We start from the raw sequence: 16,256 nt of genomic DNA, 5'->3' as shown, positions 1-16,256 counted from the left end.
TCAATTCACCTGATTCATATTAGCCCGATTTAATGAATTGGAAGAAAGCATACGTCTTCATATGCACCTCAATTTGGCCCATTCACTTTTCACACTTCCTCCTTTTGTTTTTTATCTTTCACACTTTTGACTTTCTTTATTCATCCAAATAGCAAACTCATCACCACTCAACCTGACCAACTCGGCTATGTCCCCGTGCTGCAGTTCTCTGTCTTATCTAGATCATTTGCAATTGAATGGAATAGATCCCTTTTGGACAAAGTGGATTCACCTGCTGCTGCAGTGACCACAGGTGTGATAACATCTAGAATTGGCATCTGGTGCGATCTCTCCGCTTCCACTCCAAAGAAAGTTACCTGTTTATTCCTATCATGCATTGGTTTTTGGGGTTTTCTTTGAGTAATGATGATCTCTTTAGTAGTCTGTTGGCGCCCTCTCCTGGAGGAATAGTTTGCTTGCTCTTGGACATTCTAAAAGAGAGGTCATGATAGACATTGAGCTTCTGAGCTCAATTGGGGACAGTCATGGGTGATGAATGTTTGCAACCTACTGCGAAGCCTCATACCGCAATATAAGGAACGTCAAATACTAAGAAAGGGCGGCCTATGAAAGAATTACTACTTTCAATAAGTACACTTAAACGGCTAATTGGGAATAGAAAAACTGTAAAAAGCCCTCTGAGAAAGCCCCCCTCTAACCTTTGATAGTAAGCTTTTCTGTAGTCTGCCTGTTGATGTATTTTCCGTTTGAACTGTGCACAACATGAAGAGACGGAACACTGGCGGCTTGTCACAATGCCCCCCGATGACATCACAATAGCGCTGCTGCCTAGAAAACAAGCTGCGCAGAAGAAGTTGTTCTTTGGGTGGGAGGGTGGGCTAGTGGAAGGAGGGGGCAATCTCTTTTTTTCCCGGGTGGTAGGGGGATGACAGGAGAAGGGAAGCGGGTGGTGAGAAAGGTACAGAGGGCAGGGTTTGGGGGCTGGGAAGGAAAGGGAAAAGATTAGGGTTTGGGGATGATGAAAGGGCTTTCTACGGGTAAGGATGGCAAAGGGTGGCAGTGACGGAAAGTCAGGCAACCTGTCCTGTCCGTCTTTTTGTATCGTGAATTGGAAAGACTGCAAGGGGGAGGGGAGTTGCTTGCGCCCTAAAGGAGGAGTTATTCAGATTCATTGCAGTGGGCGGCGGCTGCAAAACGCACCATTCTTCTTGTTTTGGCTCTGCAAAGCAGCCTTTTCAAGGGTTGGCTTGGGTGACAAAATGTCTTGTGTAGGCGTGGGTTTGTCTCCCTCTCGCTCTCTCTCCCTAAGATGTGTCCGGCATAGGCCAGGGTGCCACTCGAGGCCCAAACCAATTCTGGTTATCGCTTCTCGGCCTTTTGGCTAAGATCAAGTGTAGTATCTGTTCTTATCAGTTTAATATCTGATACGTCCCCTATCTGGGGACCATATATTAAATGGATTTTTAGAACAGGGAGATGGAAAAAGAGCTTGCTCTGTCCACTCCACGCATTGACCTGGTATTGCAGTACCTCCAGGAACGGTGCACCCCTTCTTAACCCAGTTTCCAAAAGCAGAACTCAATTCACCTGATTCATATTAGCCCGATTTAATGAATTGGAAGAAAGCATACGTCTTCATATGCACCTCAATTTGGCCCATTCACTTTTCACACTTCCTCCTTTTGTTTTTTATCTTTCACACTTTTGACTTTCTTTATTCATCCAAATAGCAAACTCATCACCACTCAACCTGACCAACTCGGCTATGTCCCCGTGCTGCAGTTCTCTGTCTTATCTAGATCATTTGCAATTGAATGGAATAGATCCCTTTTGGACAAAGTGGATTCACCTGCTGCTGCAGTGACCACAGGTGTGATAACATCTAGAATTGGCATCTGGTGCGATCTCTCCGCTTCCACTCCAAAGAAAGTTACCTGTTTATTCCTATCATGCATTGGTTTTTGGGGTTTTCTTTGAGTAATGATGATCTCTTTAGTAGTCTGTTGGCGCCCTCTCCTGGAGGAATAGTTTGCTTGCTCTTGGACATTCTAAAAGAGAGGTCATGATAGACATTGAGCTTCTGAGCTCAATTGGGGACAGTCATGGGTGATGAATGTTTGCAACCTACTGCGAAGCCTCATACCGCAATATAAGGAACGTCAAATACTAAGAAAGGGCGGCCTATGAAAGAATTACTACTTTCAATAAGTACACTTAAACGGCTAATTGGGAATAGAAAAACTGTAAAAAGCCCTCTGAGAAAGCCCCCCTCTAACCTTTGATAGTAAGCTTTTCTGTAGTCTGCCTGTTGATGTATTTTCCGTTTGAACTGTGCACAACATGAAGAGACGGAACACTGGCGGCTTGTCACAATGCCCCCCGATGACATCACAATAGCGCTGCTGCCTAGAAAACAAGCTGCGCAGAAGAAGTTGTTCTTTGGGTGGGAGGGTGGGCTAGTGGAAGGAGGGGGCAATCTCTTTTTTTCCCGGGTGGTAGGGGGATGACAGGAGAAGGGAAGCGGGTGGTGAGAAAGGTACAGAGGGCAGGGTTTGGGGGCTGGGAAGGAAAGGGAAAAGATTAGGGTTTGGGGATGATGAAAGGGCTTTCTACGGGTAAGGATGGCAAAGGGTGGCAGTGACGGAAAGTCAGGCAACCTGTCCTGTCCGTCTTTTTGTATCGTGAATTGGAAAGACTGCAAGGGGGAGGGGAGTTGCTTGCGCCCTAAAGGAGGAGTTATTCAGATTCATTGCAGTGGGCGGCGGCTGCAAAACGCACCATTCTTCTTGTTTTGGCTCTGCAAAGCAGCCTTTTCAAGGGTTGGCTTGGGTGACAAAATGTCTTGTGTAGGCGTGGGTTTGTCTCCCTCTCGCTCTCTCTCCCTAAGATGTGTCCGGCATAGGCCAGGGTGCCACTCGAGGCCCAAACCAATTCTGGTTATCGCTTCTCGGCCTTTTGGCTAAGATCAAGTGTAGTATCTGTTCTTATCAGTTTAATATCTGATACGTCCCCTATCTGGGGACCATATATTAAATGGATTTTTAGAACAGGGAGATGGAAAAAGAGCTTGCTCTGTCCACTCCACGCATTGACCTGGTATTGCAGTACCTCCAGGAACGGTGCACCCCTTCTTAACCCAGTTTCCAAAAGCAGAACTCAATTCACCTGATTCATATTAGCCCGATTTAATGAATTGGAAGAAAGCATACGTCTTCATATGCACCTCAATTTGGCCCATTCACTTTTCACACTTCCTCCTTTTGTTTTTTATCTTTCACACTTTTGACTTTCTTTATTCATCCAAATAGCAAACTCATCACCACTCAACCTGACCAACTCGGCTATGTCCCCGTGCTGCAGTTCTCTGTCTTATCTAGATCATTTGCAATTGAATGGAATAGATCCCTTTTGGACAAAGTGGATTCACCTGCTGCTGCAGTGACCACAGGTGTGATAACATCTAGAATTGGCATCTGGTGCGATCTCTCCGCTTCCACTCCAAAGAAAGTTACCTGTTTATTCCTATCATGCATTGGTTTTTGGGGTTTTCTTTGAGTAATGATGATCTCTTTAGTAGTCTGTTGGCGCCCTCTCCTGGAGGAATAGTTTGCTTGCTCTTGGACATTCTAAAAGAGAGGTCATGATAGACATTGAGCTTCTGAGCTCAATTGGGGACAGTCATGGGTGATGAATGTTTGCAACCTACTGCGAAGCCTCATACCGCAATATAAGGAACGTCAAATACTAAGAAAGGGCGGCCTATGAAAGAATTACTACTTTCAATAAGTACACTTAAACGGCTAATTGGGAATAGAAAAACTGTAAAAAGCCCTCTGAGAAAGCCCCCCTCTAACCTTTGATAGTAAGCTTTTCTGTAGTCTGCCTGTTGATGTATTTTCCGTTTGAACTGTGCACAACATGAAGAGACGGAACACTGGCGGCTTGTCACAATGCCCCCCGATGACATCACAATAGCGCTGCTGCCTAGAAAACAAGCTGCGCAGAAGAAGTTGTTCTTTGGGTGGGAGGGTGGGCTAGTGGAAGGAGGGGGCAATCTCTTTTTTTCCCGGGTGGTAGGGGGATGACAGGAGAAGGGAAGCGGGTGGTGAGAAAGGTACAGAGGGCAGGGTTTGGGGGCTGGGAAGGAAAGGGAAAAGATTAGGGTTTGGGGATGATGAAAGGGCTTTCTACGGGTAAGGATGGCAAAGGGTGGCAGTGACGGAAAGTCAGGCAACCTGTCCTGTCCGTCTTTTTGTATCGTGAATTGGAAAGACTGCAAGGGGGAGGGGAGTTGCTTGCGCCCTAAAGGAGGAGTTATTCAGATTCATTGCAGTGGGCGGCGGCTGCAAAACGCACCATTCTTCTTGTTTTGGCTCTGCAAAGCAGCCTTTTCAAGGGTTGGCTTGGGTGACAAAATGTCTTGTGTAGGCGTGGGTTTGTCTCCCTCTCGCTCTCTCTCCCTAAGATGTGTCCGGCATAGGCCAGGGTGCCACTCGAGGCCCAAACCAATTCTGGTTATCGCTTCTCGGCCTTTTGGCTAAGATCAAGTGTAGTATCTGTTCTTATCAGTTTAATATCTGATACGTCCCCTATCTGGGGACCATATATTAAATGGATTTTTAGAACAGGGAGATGGAAAAAGAGCTTGCTCTGTCCACTCCACGCATTGACCTGGTATTGCAGTACCTCCAGGAACGGTGCACCCCTTCTTAACCCAGTTTCCAAAAGCAGAACTCAATTCACCTGATTCATATTAGCCCGATTTAATGAATTGGAAGAAAGCATACGTCTTCATATGCACCTCAATTTGGCCCATTCACTTTTCACACTTCCTCCTTTTGTTTTTTATCTTTCACACTTTTGACTTTCTTTATTCATCCAAATAGCAAACTCATCACCACTCAACCTGACCAACTCGGCTATGTCCCCGTGCTGCAGTTCTCTGTCTTATCTAGATCATTTGCAATTGAATGGAATAGATCCCTTTTGGACAAAGTGGATTCACCTGCTGCTGCAGTGACCACAGGTGTGATAACATCTAGAATTGGCATCTGGTGCGATCTCTCCGCTTCCACTCCAAAGAAAGTTACCTGTTTATTCCTATCATGCATTGGTTTTTGGGGTTTTCTTTGAGTAATGATGATCTCTTTAGTAGTCTGTTGGCGCCCTCTCCTGGAGGAATAGTTTGCTTGCTCTTGGACATTCTAAAAGAGAGGTCATGATAGACATTGAGCTTCTGAGCTCAATTGGGGACAGTCATGGGTGATGAATGTTTGCAACCTACTGCGAAGCCTCATACCGCAATATAAGGAACGTCAAATACTAAGAAAGGGCGGCCTATGAAAGAATTACTACTTTCAATAAGTACACTTAAACGGCTAATTGGGAATAGAAAAACTGTAAAAAGCCCTCTGAGAAAGCCCCCCTCTAACCTTTGATAGTAAGCTTTTCTGTAGTCTGCCTGTTGATGTATTTTCCGTTTGAACTGTGCACAACATGAAGAGACGGAACACTGGCGGCTTGTCACAATGCCCCCCGATGACATCACAATAGCGCTGCTGCCTAGAAAACAAGCTGCGCAGAAGAAGTTGTTCTTTGGGTGGGAGGGTGGGCTAGTGGAAGGAGGGGGCAATCTCTTTTTTTCCCGGGTGGTAGGGGGATGACAGGAGAAGGGAAGCGGGTGGTGAGAAAGGTACAGAGGGCAGGGTTTGGGGGCTGGGAAGGAAAGGGAAAAGATTAGGGTTTGGGGATGATGAAAGGGCTTTCTACGGGTAAGGATGGCAAAGGGTGGCAGTGACGGAAAGTCAGGCAACCTGTCCTGTCCGTCTTTTTGTATCGTGAATTGGAAAGACTGCAAGGGGGAGGGGAGTTGCTTGCGCCCTAAAGGAGGAGTTATTCAGATTCATTGCAGTGGGCGGCGGCTGCAAAACGCACCATTCTTCTTGTTTTGGCTCTGCAAAGCAGCCTTTTCAAGGGTTGGCTTGGGTGACAAAATGTCTTGTGTAGGCGTGGGTTTGTCTCCCTCTCGCTCTCTCTCCCTAAGATGTGTCCGGCATAGGCCAGGGTGCCACTCGAGGCCCAAACCAATTCTGGTTATCGCTTCTCGGCCTTTTGGCTAAGATCAAGTGTAGTATCTGTTCTTATCAGTTTAATATCTGATACGTCCCCTATCTGGGGACCATATATTAAATGGATTTTTAGAACAGGGAGATGGAAAAAGAGCTTGCTCTGTCCACTCCACGCATTGACCTGGTATTGCAGTACCTCCAGGAACGGTGCACCCCTTCTTAACCCAGTTTCCAAAAGCAGAACTCAATTCACCTGATTCATATTAGCCCGATTTAATGAATTGGAAGAAAGCATACGTCTTCATATGCACCTCAATTTGGCCCATTCACTTTTCACACTTCCTCCTTTTGTTTTTTATCTTTCACACTTTTGACTTTCTTTATTCATCCAAATAGCAAACTCATCACCACTCAACCTGACCAACTCGGCTATGTCCCCGTGCTGCAGTTCTCTGTCTTATCTAGATCATTTGCAATTGAATGGAATAGATCCCTTTTGGACAAAGTGGATTCACCTGCTGCTGCAGTGACCACAGGTGTGATAACATCTAGAATTGGCATCTGGTGCGATCTCTCCGCTTCCACTCCAAAGAAAGTTACCTGTTTATTCCTATCATGCATTGGTTTTTGGGGTTTTCTTTGAGTAATGATGATCTCTTTAGTAGTCTGTTGGCGCCCTCTCCTGGAGGAATAGTTTGCTTGCTCTTGGACATTCTAAAAGAGAGGTCATGATAGACATTGAGCTTCTGAGCTCAATTGGGGACAGTCATGGGTGATGAATGTTTGCAACCTACTGCGAAGCCTCATACCGCAATATAAGGAACGTCAAATACTAAGAAAGGGCGGCCTATGAAAGAATTACTACTTTCAATAAGTACACTTAAACGGCTAATTGGGAATAGAAAAACTGTAAAAAGCCCTCTGAGAAAGCCCCCCTCTAACCTTTGATAGTAAGCTTTTCTGTAGTCTGCCTGTTGATGTATTTTCCGTTTGAACTGTGCACAACATGAAGAGACGGAACACTGGCGGCTTGTCACAATGCCCCCCGATGACATCACAATAGCGCTGCTGCCTAGAAAACAAGCTGCGCAGAAGAAGTTGTTCTTTGGGTGGGAGGGTGGGCTAGTGGAAGGAGGGGGCAATCTCTTTTTTTCCCGGGTGGTAGGGGGATGACAGGAGAAGGGAAGCGGGTGGTGAGAAAGGTACAGAGGGCAGGGTTTGGGGGCTGGGAAGGAAAGGGAAAAGATTAGGGTTTGGGGATGATGAAAGGGCTTTCTACGGGTAAGGATGGCAAAGGGTGGCAGTGACGGAAAGTCAGGCAACCTGTCCTGTCCGTCTTTTTGTATCGTGAATTGGAAAGACTGCAAGGGGGAGGGGAGTTGCTTGCGCCCTAAAGGAGGAGTTATTCAGATTCATTGCAGTGGGCGGCGGCTGCAAAACGCACCATTCTTCTTGTTTTGGCTCTGCAAAGCAGCCTTTTCAAGGGTTGGCTTGGGTGACAAAATGTCTTGTGTAGGCGTGGGTTTGTCTCCCTCTCGCTCTCTCTCCCTAAGATGTGTCCGGCATAGGCCAGGGTGCCACTCGAGGCCCAAACCAATTCTGGTTATCGCTTCTCGGCCTTTTGGCTAAGATCAAGTGTAGTATCTGTTCTTATCAGTTTAATATCTGATACGTCCCCTATCTGGGGACCATATATTAAATGGATTTTTAGAACAGGGAGATGGAAAAAGAGCTTGCTCTGTCCACTCCACGCATTGACCTGGTATTGCAGTACCTCCAGGAACGGTGCACCCCTTCTTAACCCAGTTTCCAAAAGCAGAACTCAATTCACCTGATTCATATTAGCCCGATTTAATGAATTGGAAGAAAGCATACGTCTTCATATGCACCTCAATTTGGCCCATTCACTTTTCACACTTCCTCCTTTTGTTTTTTATCTTTCACACTTTTGACTTTCTTTATTCATCCAAATAGCAAACTCATCACCACTCAACCTGACCAACTCGGCTATGTCCCCGTGCTGCAGTTCTCTGTCTTATCTAGATCATTTGCAATTGAATGGAATAGATCCCTTTTGGACAAAGTGGATTCACCTGCTGCTGCAGTGACCACAGGTGTGATAACATCTAGAATTGGCATCTGGTGCGATCTCTCCGCTTCCACTCCAAAGAAAGTTACCTGTTTATTCCTATCATGCATTGGTTTTTGGGGTTTTCTTTGAGTAATGATGATCTCTTTAGTAGTCTGTTGGCGCCCTCTCCTGGAGGAATAGTTTGCTTGCTCTTGGACATTCTAAAAGAGAGGTCATGATAGACATTGAGCTTCTGAGCTCAATTGGGGACAGTCATGGGTGATGAATGTTTGCAACCTACTGCGAAGCCTCATACCGCAATATAAGGAACGTCAAATACTAAGAAAGGGCGGCCTATGAAAGAATTACTACTTTCAATAAGTACACTTAAACGGCTAATTGGGAATAGAAAAACTGTAAAAAGCCCTCTGAGAAAGCCCCCCTCTAACCTTTGATAGTAAGCTTTTCTGTAGTCTGCCTGTTGATGTATTTTCCGTTTGAACTGTGCACAACATGAAGAGACGGAACACTGGCGGCTTGTCACAATGCCCCCCGATGACATCACAATAGCGCTGCTGCCTAGAAAACAAGCTGCGCAGAAGAAGTTGTTCTTTGGGTGGGAGGGTGGGCTAGTGGAAGGAGGGGGCAATCTCTTTTTTTCCCGGGTGGTAGGGGGATGACAGGAGAAGGGAAGCGGGTGGTGAGAAAGGTACAGAGGGCAGGGTTTGGGGGCTGGGAAGGAAAGGGAAAAGATTAGGGTTTGGGGATGATGAAAGGGCTTTCTACGGGTAAGGATGGCAAAGGGTGGCAGTGACGGAAAGTCAGGCAACCTGTCCTGTCCGTCTTTTTGTATCGTGAATTGGAAAGACTGCAAGGGGGAGGGGAGTTGCTTGCGCCCTAAAGGAGGAGTTATTCAGATTCATTGCAGTGGGCGGCGGCTGCAAAACGCACCATTCTTCTTGTTTTGGCTCTGCAAAGCAGCCTTTTCAAGGGTTGGCTTGGGTGACAAAATGTCTTGTGTAGGCGTGGGTTTGTCTCCCTCTCGCTCTCTCTCCCTAAGATGTGTCCGGCATAGGCCAGGGTGCCACTCGAGGCCCAAACCAATTCTGGTTATCGCTTCTCGGCCTTTTGGCTAAGATCAAGTGTAGTATCTGTTCTTATCAGTTTAATATCTGATACGTCCCCTATCTGGGGACCATATATTAAATGGATTTTTAGAACAGGGAGATGGAAAAAGAGCTTGCTCTGTCCACTCCACGCATTGACCTGGTATTGCAGTACCTCCAGGAACGGTGCACCCCTTCTTAACCCAGTTTCCAAAAGCAGAACTCAATTCACCTGATTCATATTAGCCCGATTTAATGAATTGGAAGAAAGCATACGTCTTCATATGCACCTCAATTTGGCCCATTCACTTTTCACACTTCCTCCTTTTGTTTTTTATCTTTCACACTTTTGACTTTCTTTATTCATCCAAATAGCAAACTCATCACCACTCAACCTGACCAACTCGGCTATGTCCCCGTGCTGCAGTTCTCTGTCTTATCTAGATCATTTGCAATTGAATGGAATAGATCCCTTTTGGACAAAGTGGATTCACCTGCTGCTGCAGTGACCACAGGTGTGATAACATCTAGAATTGGCATCTGGTGCGATCTCTCCGCTTCCACTCCAAAGAAAGTTACCTGTTTATTCCTATCATGCATTGGTTTTTGGGGTTTTCTTTGAGTAATGATGATCTCTTTAGTAGTCTGTTGGCGCCCTCTCCTGGAGGAATAGTTTGCTTGCTCTTGGACATTCTAAAAGAGAGGTCATGATAGACATTGAGCTTCTGAGCTCAATTGGGGACAGTCATGGGTGATGAATGTTTGCAACCTACTGCGAAGCCTCATACCGCAATATAAGGAACGTCAAATACTAAGAAAGGGCGGCCTATGAAAGAATTACTACTTTCAATAAGTACACTTAAACGGCTAATTGGGAATAGAAAAACTGTAAAAAGCCCTCTGAGAAAGCCCCCCTCTAACCTTTGATAGTAAGCTTTTCTGTAGTCTGCCTGTTGATGTATTTTCCGTTTGAACTGTGCACAACATGAAGAGACGGAACACTGGCGGCTTGTCACAATGCCCCCCGATGACATCACAATAGCGCTGCTGCCTAGAAAACAAGCTGCGCAGAAGAAGTTGTTCTTTGGGTGGGAGGGTGGGCTAGTGGAAGGAGGGGGCAATCTCTTTTTTTCCCGGGTGGTAGGGGGATGACAGGAGAAGGGAAGCGGGTGGTGAGAAAGGTACAGAGGGCAGGGTTTGGGGGCTGGGAAGGAAAGGGAAAAGATTAGGGTTTGGGGATGATGAAAGGGCTTTCTACGGGTAAGGATGGCAAAGGGTGGCAGTGACGGAAAGTCAGGCAACCTGTCCTGTCCGTCTTTTTGTATCGTGAATTGGAAAGACTGCAAGGGGGAGGGGAGTTGCTTGCGCCCTAAAGGAGGAGTTATTCAGATTCATTGCAGTGGGCGGCGGCTGCAAAACGCACCATTCTTCTTGTTTTGGCTCTGCAAAGCAGCCTTTTCAAGGGTTGGCTTGGGTGACAAAATGTCTTGTGTAGGCGTGGGTTTGTCTCCCTCTCGCTCTCTCTCCCTAAGATGTGTCCGGCATAGGCCAGGGTGCCACTCGAGGCCCAAACCAATTCTGGTTATCGCTTCTCGGCCTTTTGGCTAAGATCAAGTGTAGTATCTGTTCTTATCAGTTTAATATCTGATACGTCCCCTATCTGGGGACCATATATTAAATGGATTTTTAGAACAGGGAGATGGAAAAAGAGCTTGCTCTGTCCACTCCACGCATTGACCTGGTATTGCAGTACCTCCAGGAACGGTGCACCCCTTCTTAACCCAGTTTCCAAAAGCAGAACTCAATTCACCTGATTCATATTAGCCCGATTTAATGAATTGGAAGAAAGCATACGTCTTCATATGCACCTCAATTTGGCCCATTCACTTTTCACACTTCCTCCTTTTGTTTTTTATCTTTCACACTTTTGACTTTCTTTATTCATCCAAATAGCAAACTCATCACCACTCAACCTGACCAACTCGGCTATGTCCCCGTGCTGCAGTTCTCTGTCTTATCTAGATCATTTGCAATTGAATGGAATAGATCCCTTTTGGACAAAGTGGATTCACCTGCTGCTGCAGTGACCACAGGTGTGATAACATCTAGAATTGGCATCTGGTGCGATCTCTCCGCTTCCACTCCAAAGAAAGTTACCTGTTTATTCCTATCATGCATTGGTTTTTGGGGTTTTCTTTGAGTAATGATGATCTCTTTAGTAGTCTGTTGGCGCCCTCTCCTGGAGGAATAGTTTGCTTGCTCTTGGACATTCTAAAAGAGAGGTCATGATAGACATTGAGCTTCTGAGCTCAATTGGGGACAGTCATGGGTGATGAATGTTTGCAACCTACTGCGAAGCCTCATACCGCAATATAAGGAACGTCAAATACTAAGAAAGGGCGGCCTATGAAAGAATTACTACTTTCAATAAGTACACTTAAACGGCTAATTGGGAATAGAAAAACTGTAAAAAGCCCTCTGAGAAAGCCCCCCTCTAACCTTTGATAGTAAGCTTTTCTGTAGTCTGCCTGTTGATGTATTTTCCGTTTGAACTGTGCACAACATGAAGAGACGGAACACTGGCGGCTTGTCACAATGCCCCCCGATGACATCACAATAGCGCTGCTGCCTAGAAAACAAGCTGCGCAGAAGAAGTTGTTCTTTGGGTGGGAGGGTGGGCTAGTGGAAGGAGGGGGCAATCTCTTTTTTTCCCGGGTGGTAGGGGGATGACAGGAGAAGGGAAGCGGGTGGTGAGAAAGGTACAGAGGGCAGGGTTTGGGGGCTGGGAAGGAAAGGGAAAAGATTAGGGTTTGGGGATGATGAAAGGGCTTTCTACGGGTAAGGATGGCAAAGGGTGGCAGTGACGGAAAGTCAGGCAACCTGTCCTGTCCGTCTTTTTGTATCGTGAATTGGAAAGACTGCAAGGGGGAGGGGAGTTGCTTGCGCCCTAAAGGAGGAGTTATTCAGATTCATTGCAGTGGGCGGCGGCTGCAAAACGCACCATTCTTCTTGTTTTGGCTCTGCAAAGCAGCCTTTTCAAGGGTTGGCTTGGGTGACAAAATGTCTTGTGTAGGCGTGGGTTTGTCTCCCTCTCGCTCTCTCTCCCTAAGATGTGTCCGGCATAGGCCAGGGTGCCACTCGAGGCCCAAACCAATTCTGGTTATCGCTTCTCGGCCTTTTGGCTAAGATCAAGTGTAGTATCTGTTCTTATCAGTTTAATATCTGATACGTCCCCTATCTGGGGACCATATATTAAATGGATTTTTAGAACAGGGAGATGGAAAAAGAGCTTGCTCTGTCCACTCCACGCATTGACCTGGTATTGCAGTACCTCCAGGAACGGTGCACCCCTTCTTAACCCAGTTTCCAAAAGCAGAACTCAATTCACCTGATTCATATTAGCCCGATTTAATGAATTGGAAGAAAGCATACGTCTTCATATGCACCTCAATTTGGCCCATTCACTTTTCACACTTCCTCCTTTTGTTTTTTATCTTTCACACTTTTGACTTTCTTTATTCATCCAAATAGCAAACTCATCACCACTCAACCTGACCAACTCGGCTATGTCCCCGTGCTGCAGTTCTCTGTCTTATCTAGATCATTTGCAATTGAATGGAATAGATCCCTTTTGGACAAAGTGGATTCACCTGCTGCTGCAGTGACCACAGGTGTGATAACATCTAGAATTGGCATCTGGTGCGATCTCTCCGCTTCCACTCCAAAGAAAGTTACCTGTTTATTCCTATCATGCATTGGTTTTGGGGGTTTTCTTTGAGTAATGATGATCTCTTTAGTAGTCTGTTGGCGCCCTCTCCTGGAGGAATAGTTTGCTTGCTCTTGGACATTCTAAAAGAGAGGTCATGATAGACATTGAGCTTCTGAGCTCAATTGGGGACAGTCATGGGTGATGAATGTTTGCAACCTACTGCGAAGCCTCATACCGCAATATAAGGAACGTCAAATACTAAGAAAGGGCGGCCTATGAAAGAATTACTACTTTCAATAAGTACACTTAAACGGCTAATTGGGAATAGAAAAACTGTAAAAAGCCCTCTGAGAAAGCCCCCCTCTAACCTTTGATAGTAAGCTTTTCTGTAGTCTGCCTGTTGATGTATTTTCCGTTTGAACTGTGCACAACATGAAGAGACGGAACACTGGCGGCTTGTCACAATGCCCCCCGATGACATCACAATAGCGCTGCTGCCTAGAAAACAAGCTGCGCAGAAGAAGTTGTTCTTTGGGTGGGAGGGTGGGCTAGTGGAAGGAGGGGGCAATCTCTTTTTTTCCCGGGTGGTAGGGGGATGACAGGAGAAGGGAAGCGGGTGGTGAGAAAGGTACAGAGGGCAGGTTTGGGGGCTGGGAAGGAAAGGGAAAAGATTAGGGTTTGGGGATGATGAAAGGGCTTTCTACGGGTAAGGATGGCAAAGGGTGGCAGTGACGGAAAGTCAGGCAACCTGTCCTGTCCGTCTTTTTGTATCGTGAATTGGAAAGACTGCAAGGGGGAGGGGAGTTGCTTGCGCCCTAAAGGAGGAGTTATTCAGATTCATTGCAGTGGGCGGCGGCTGCAAAACGCACCATTCTTCTTGTTTTGGCTCTGCAAAGCAGCCTTTTCAAGGGTTGGCTTGGGTGACAAAATGTCTTGTGTAGGCGTGGGTTTGTCTCCCTCTCGCTCTCTCTCCCTAAGATGTGTCCGGCATAGGCCAGGGTGCCACTCGAGGCCCAAACCAATTCTGGTTATCGCTTCTCGGCCTTTTGGCTAAGATCAAGTGTAGTATCTGTTCTTATCAGTTTAATATCTGATACGTCCCCTATCTGGGGACCATATATTAAATGGATTTTTAGAACAGGGAGATGGAAAAAGAGCTTGCTCTGTCCACTCCACGCATTGACCTGGTATTGCAGTACCTCCAGGAACGGTGCACCCCTTCTTAACCCAGTTTCCAAAAGCAGAACTCAATTCACCTGATTCATATTAGCCCGATTTAATGAATTGGAAGAAAGCATACGTCTTCATATGCACCTCAATTTGGCCCATTCACTTTTCACACTTCCTCCTTTTGTTTTTTATCTTTCACACTTTTGACTTTCTTTATTCATCCAAATAGCAAACTCATCACCACTCAACCTGACCAACTCGGCTATGTCCCCGTGCTGCAGTTCTCTGTCTTATCTAGATCATTTGCAATTGAATGGAATAGATCCCTTTTGGACAAAGTGGATTCACCTGCTGCTGCAGTGACCACAGGTGTGATAACATCTAGAATTGGCATCTGGTGCGATCTCTCCGCTTCCACTCCAAAGAAAGTTACCTGTTTATTCCTATCATGCATTGGTTTTTGGGGTTTTCTTTGAGTAATGATGATCTCTTTAGTAGTCTGTTGGCGCCCTCTCCTGGAGGAATAGTTTGCTTGCTCTTGGACATTCTAAAAGAGAGGTCATGATAGACATTGAGCTTCTGAGCTCAATTGGGGACAGTCATGGGTGATGAATGTTTGCAACCTACTGCGAAGCCTCATACCGCAATATAAGGAACGTCAAATACTAAGAAAGGGCGGCCTATGAAAGAATTACTACTTTCAATAAGTACACTTAAACGGCTAATTGGGAATAGAAAAACTGTAAAAAGCCCTCTGAGAAAGCCCCCCTCTAACCTTTGATAGTAAGCTTTTCTGTAGTCTGCCTGTTGATGTATTTTCCGTTTGAACTGTGCACAACATGAAGAGACGGAACACTGGCGGCTTGTCACAATGCCCCCCCGATGACATCACAATAGCGCTGCTGCCTAGAAAACAAGCTGCGCAGAAGAAGTTGTTCTTTGGGTGGGAGGGTGGGCTAGTGGAAGGAGGGGGCAATCTCTTTTTTTCCCGGGTGGTAGGGGGATGACAGGAGAAGGGAAGCGGGTGGTGAGAAAGGTACAGAGGGCAGGGTTTGGGGGCTGGGAAGGAAAGGGAAAAGATTAGGGTTTGGGGATGATGAAAGGGCTTTCTACGGGTAAGGATGGCAAAGGGTGGCAGTGACGGAAAGTCAGGCAACCTGTCCTGTCCGTCTTTTTGTATCGTGAATTGGAAAGACTGCAAGGGGGAGGGGAGTTGCTTGCGCCCTAAAGGAGGAGTTATTCAGATTCATTGCAGTGGGCGGCGGCTGCAAAACGCACCATTCTTCTTGTTTTGGCTCTGCAAAGCAGCCTTTTCAAGGGTTGGCTTGGGTGACAAAATGTCTTGTGTAGGCGTGGGTTTGTCTCCCTCTCGCTCTCTCTCCCTAAGATGTGTCCGGCATAGGCCAGGGTGCCACTCGAGGCCCAAACCAATTCTGGTTATCGCTTCTCGGCCTTTTGGCTAAGATCAAGTGTAGTATCTGTTCTTATCAGTTTAATATCTGATACGTCCCCTATCTGGGGACCATATATTAAATGGATTTTTAGAACAGGGAGATGGAAAAAGAGCTTGCTCTGTCCACTCCACGCATTGACCTGGTATTGCAGTACCTCCAGGAACGGTGCACCCCTTCTTAACCCAGTTTCCAAAAGCAGAACTCAATTCACCTGATTCATATTAGCCCGATTTAATGAATTGGAAGAAAGCATACGTCTTCATATGCACCTCAATTTGGCCCATTCACTTTTCACACTTCCTCCTTTTGTTTTTTATCTTTCACACTTTTGACTTTCTTTATTCATCCAAATAGCAAACTCATCACCACTCAACCTGACCAACTCGGCTATGTCCCCGTGCTGCAGTTCTCTGTCTTATCTAGATCATTTGCAATTGAATGGAATAGATCCCTTTTGGACAAAGTGGATTCACCTGCTGCTGCAGTGACCACAGGTGTGATAACATCTAGAATTGGCATCTGGTGCGATCTCTCCGCTTCCACTCCAAAGAAAGTTACCTGTTTATTCCTATCATGCATTGGTTTTTGGGGTTTTCTTTGAGTAATGATGATCTCTTTAGTAGTCTGTTGGCGCCCTCTCCTGGAGGAATAGTTTGCTTGCTCTTGGACATTCTAAAA

At 46.2% G+C, this 16,256-nt stretch overlaps 10 non-coding genes across 10 annotated transcripts; all 10 read left to right on the top strand.

Moving 5' to 3' along the window:
* The first annotated feature begins 1,361 nt into the window (after positions 1-1,361).
* Positions 1,362-1,552, top strand: LOC142279772 (U2 spliceosomal RNA). Its single transcript, XR_012742249.1, has one exon. It is a non-coding gene; the product is annotated as a U2 spliceosomal RNA (small nuclear RNA).
* A 1,387-nt stretch (positions 1,553-2,939) lies between these two features.
* Positions 2,940-3,130, top strand: LOC142279771 (U2 spliceosomal RNA). The gene has a single exon (XR_012742248.1). It is a non-coding gene; the product is annotated as a U2 spliceosomal RNA (small nuclear RNA).
* A 1,387-nt stretch (positions 3,131-4,517) lies between these two features.
* On the top strand, positions 4,518-4,708 carry LOC142279770 (U2 spliceosomal RNA). The gene has a single exon (XR_012742247.1). It is a non-coding gene; the product is annotated as a U2 spliceosomal RNA (small nuclear RNA).
* Positions 4,709-6,095: 1,387 nt separating this feature from the next.
* LOC142279769 (U2 spliceosomal RNA) lies at positions 6,096-6,286 on the top strand. The gene has a single exon (XR_012742246.1). It is a non-coding gene; the product is annotated as a U2 spliceosomal RNA (small nuclear RNA).
* A 1,387-nt stretch (positions 6,287-7,673) lies between these two features.
* Positions 7,674-7,864, top strand: LOC142279768 (U2 spliceosomal RNA). The gene has a single exon (XR_012742245.1). It is a non-coding gene; the product is annotated as a U2 spliceosomal RNA (small nuclear RNA).
* A 1,387-nt stretch (positions 7,865-9,251) lies between these two features.
* LOC142279792 (U2 spliceosomal RNA) lies at positions 9,252-9,442 on the top strand. The gene has a single exon (XR_012742266.1). It is a non-coding gene; the product is annotated as a U2 spliceosomal RNA (small nuclear RNA).
* Positions 9,443-10,829: 1,387 nt separating this feature from the next.
* LOC142279791 (U2 spliceosomal RNA) lies at positions 10,830-11,020 on the top strand. The gene has a single exon (XR_012742265.1). It is a non-coding gene; the product is annotated as a U2 spliceosomal RNA (small nuclear RNA).
* Positions 11,021-12,407: 1,387 nt separating this feature from the next.
* On the top strand, positions 12,408-12,598 carry LOC142279790 (U2 spliceosomal RNA). The gene has a single exon (XR_012742264.1). It is a non-coding gene; the product is annotated as a U2 spliceosomal RNA (small nuclear RNA).
* A 1,386-nt stretch (positions 12,599-13,984) lies between these two features.
* On the top strand, positions 13,985-14,175 carry LOC142279779 (U2 spliceosomal RNA). The gene has a single exon (XR_012742255.1). It is a non-coding gene; the product is annotated as a U2 spliceosomal RNA (small nuclear RNA).
* A 1,388-nt stretch (positions 14,176-15,563) lies between these two features.
* On the top strand, positions 15,564-15,754 carry LOC142279767 (U2 spliceosomal RNA). The gene has a single exon (XR_012742244.1). It is a non-coding gene; the product is annotated as a U2 spliceosomal RNA (small nuclear RNA).
* The last annotated feature ends 502 nt before the right edge of the window (positions 15,755-16,256 follow it).

This window comes from Anomaloglossus baeobatrachus, unplaced genomic scaffold (genome assembly GCF_048569485.1).
Source record: "Anomaloglossus baeobatrachus isolate aAnoBae1 unplaced genomic scaffold, aAnoBae1.hap1 Scaffold_4387, whole genome shotgun sequence".
Lineage (NCBI taxonomy): Eukaryota > Metazoa > Chordata > Amphibia > Anura > Aromobatidae > Anomaloglossus > Anomaloglossus baeobatrachus.
Note: the sequence above shows the minus strand (reverse complement) of the source record. Positions and strands in the feature narration are given on the sequence as shown.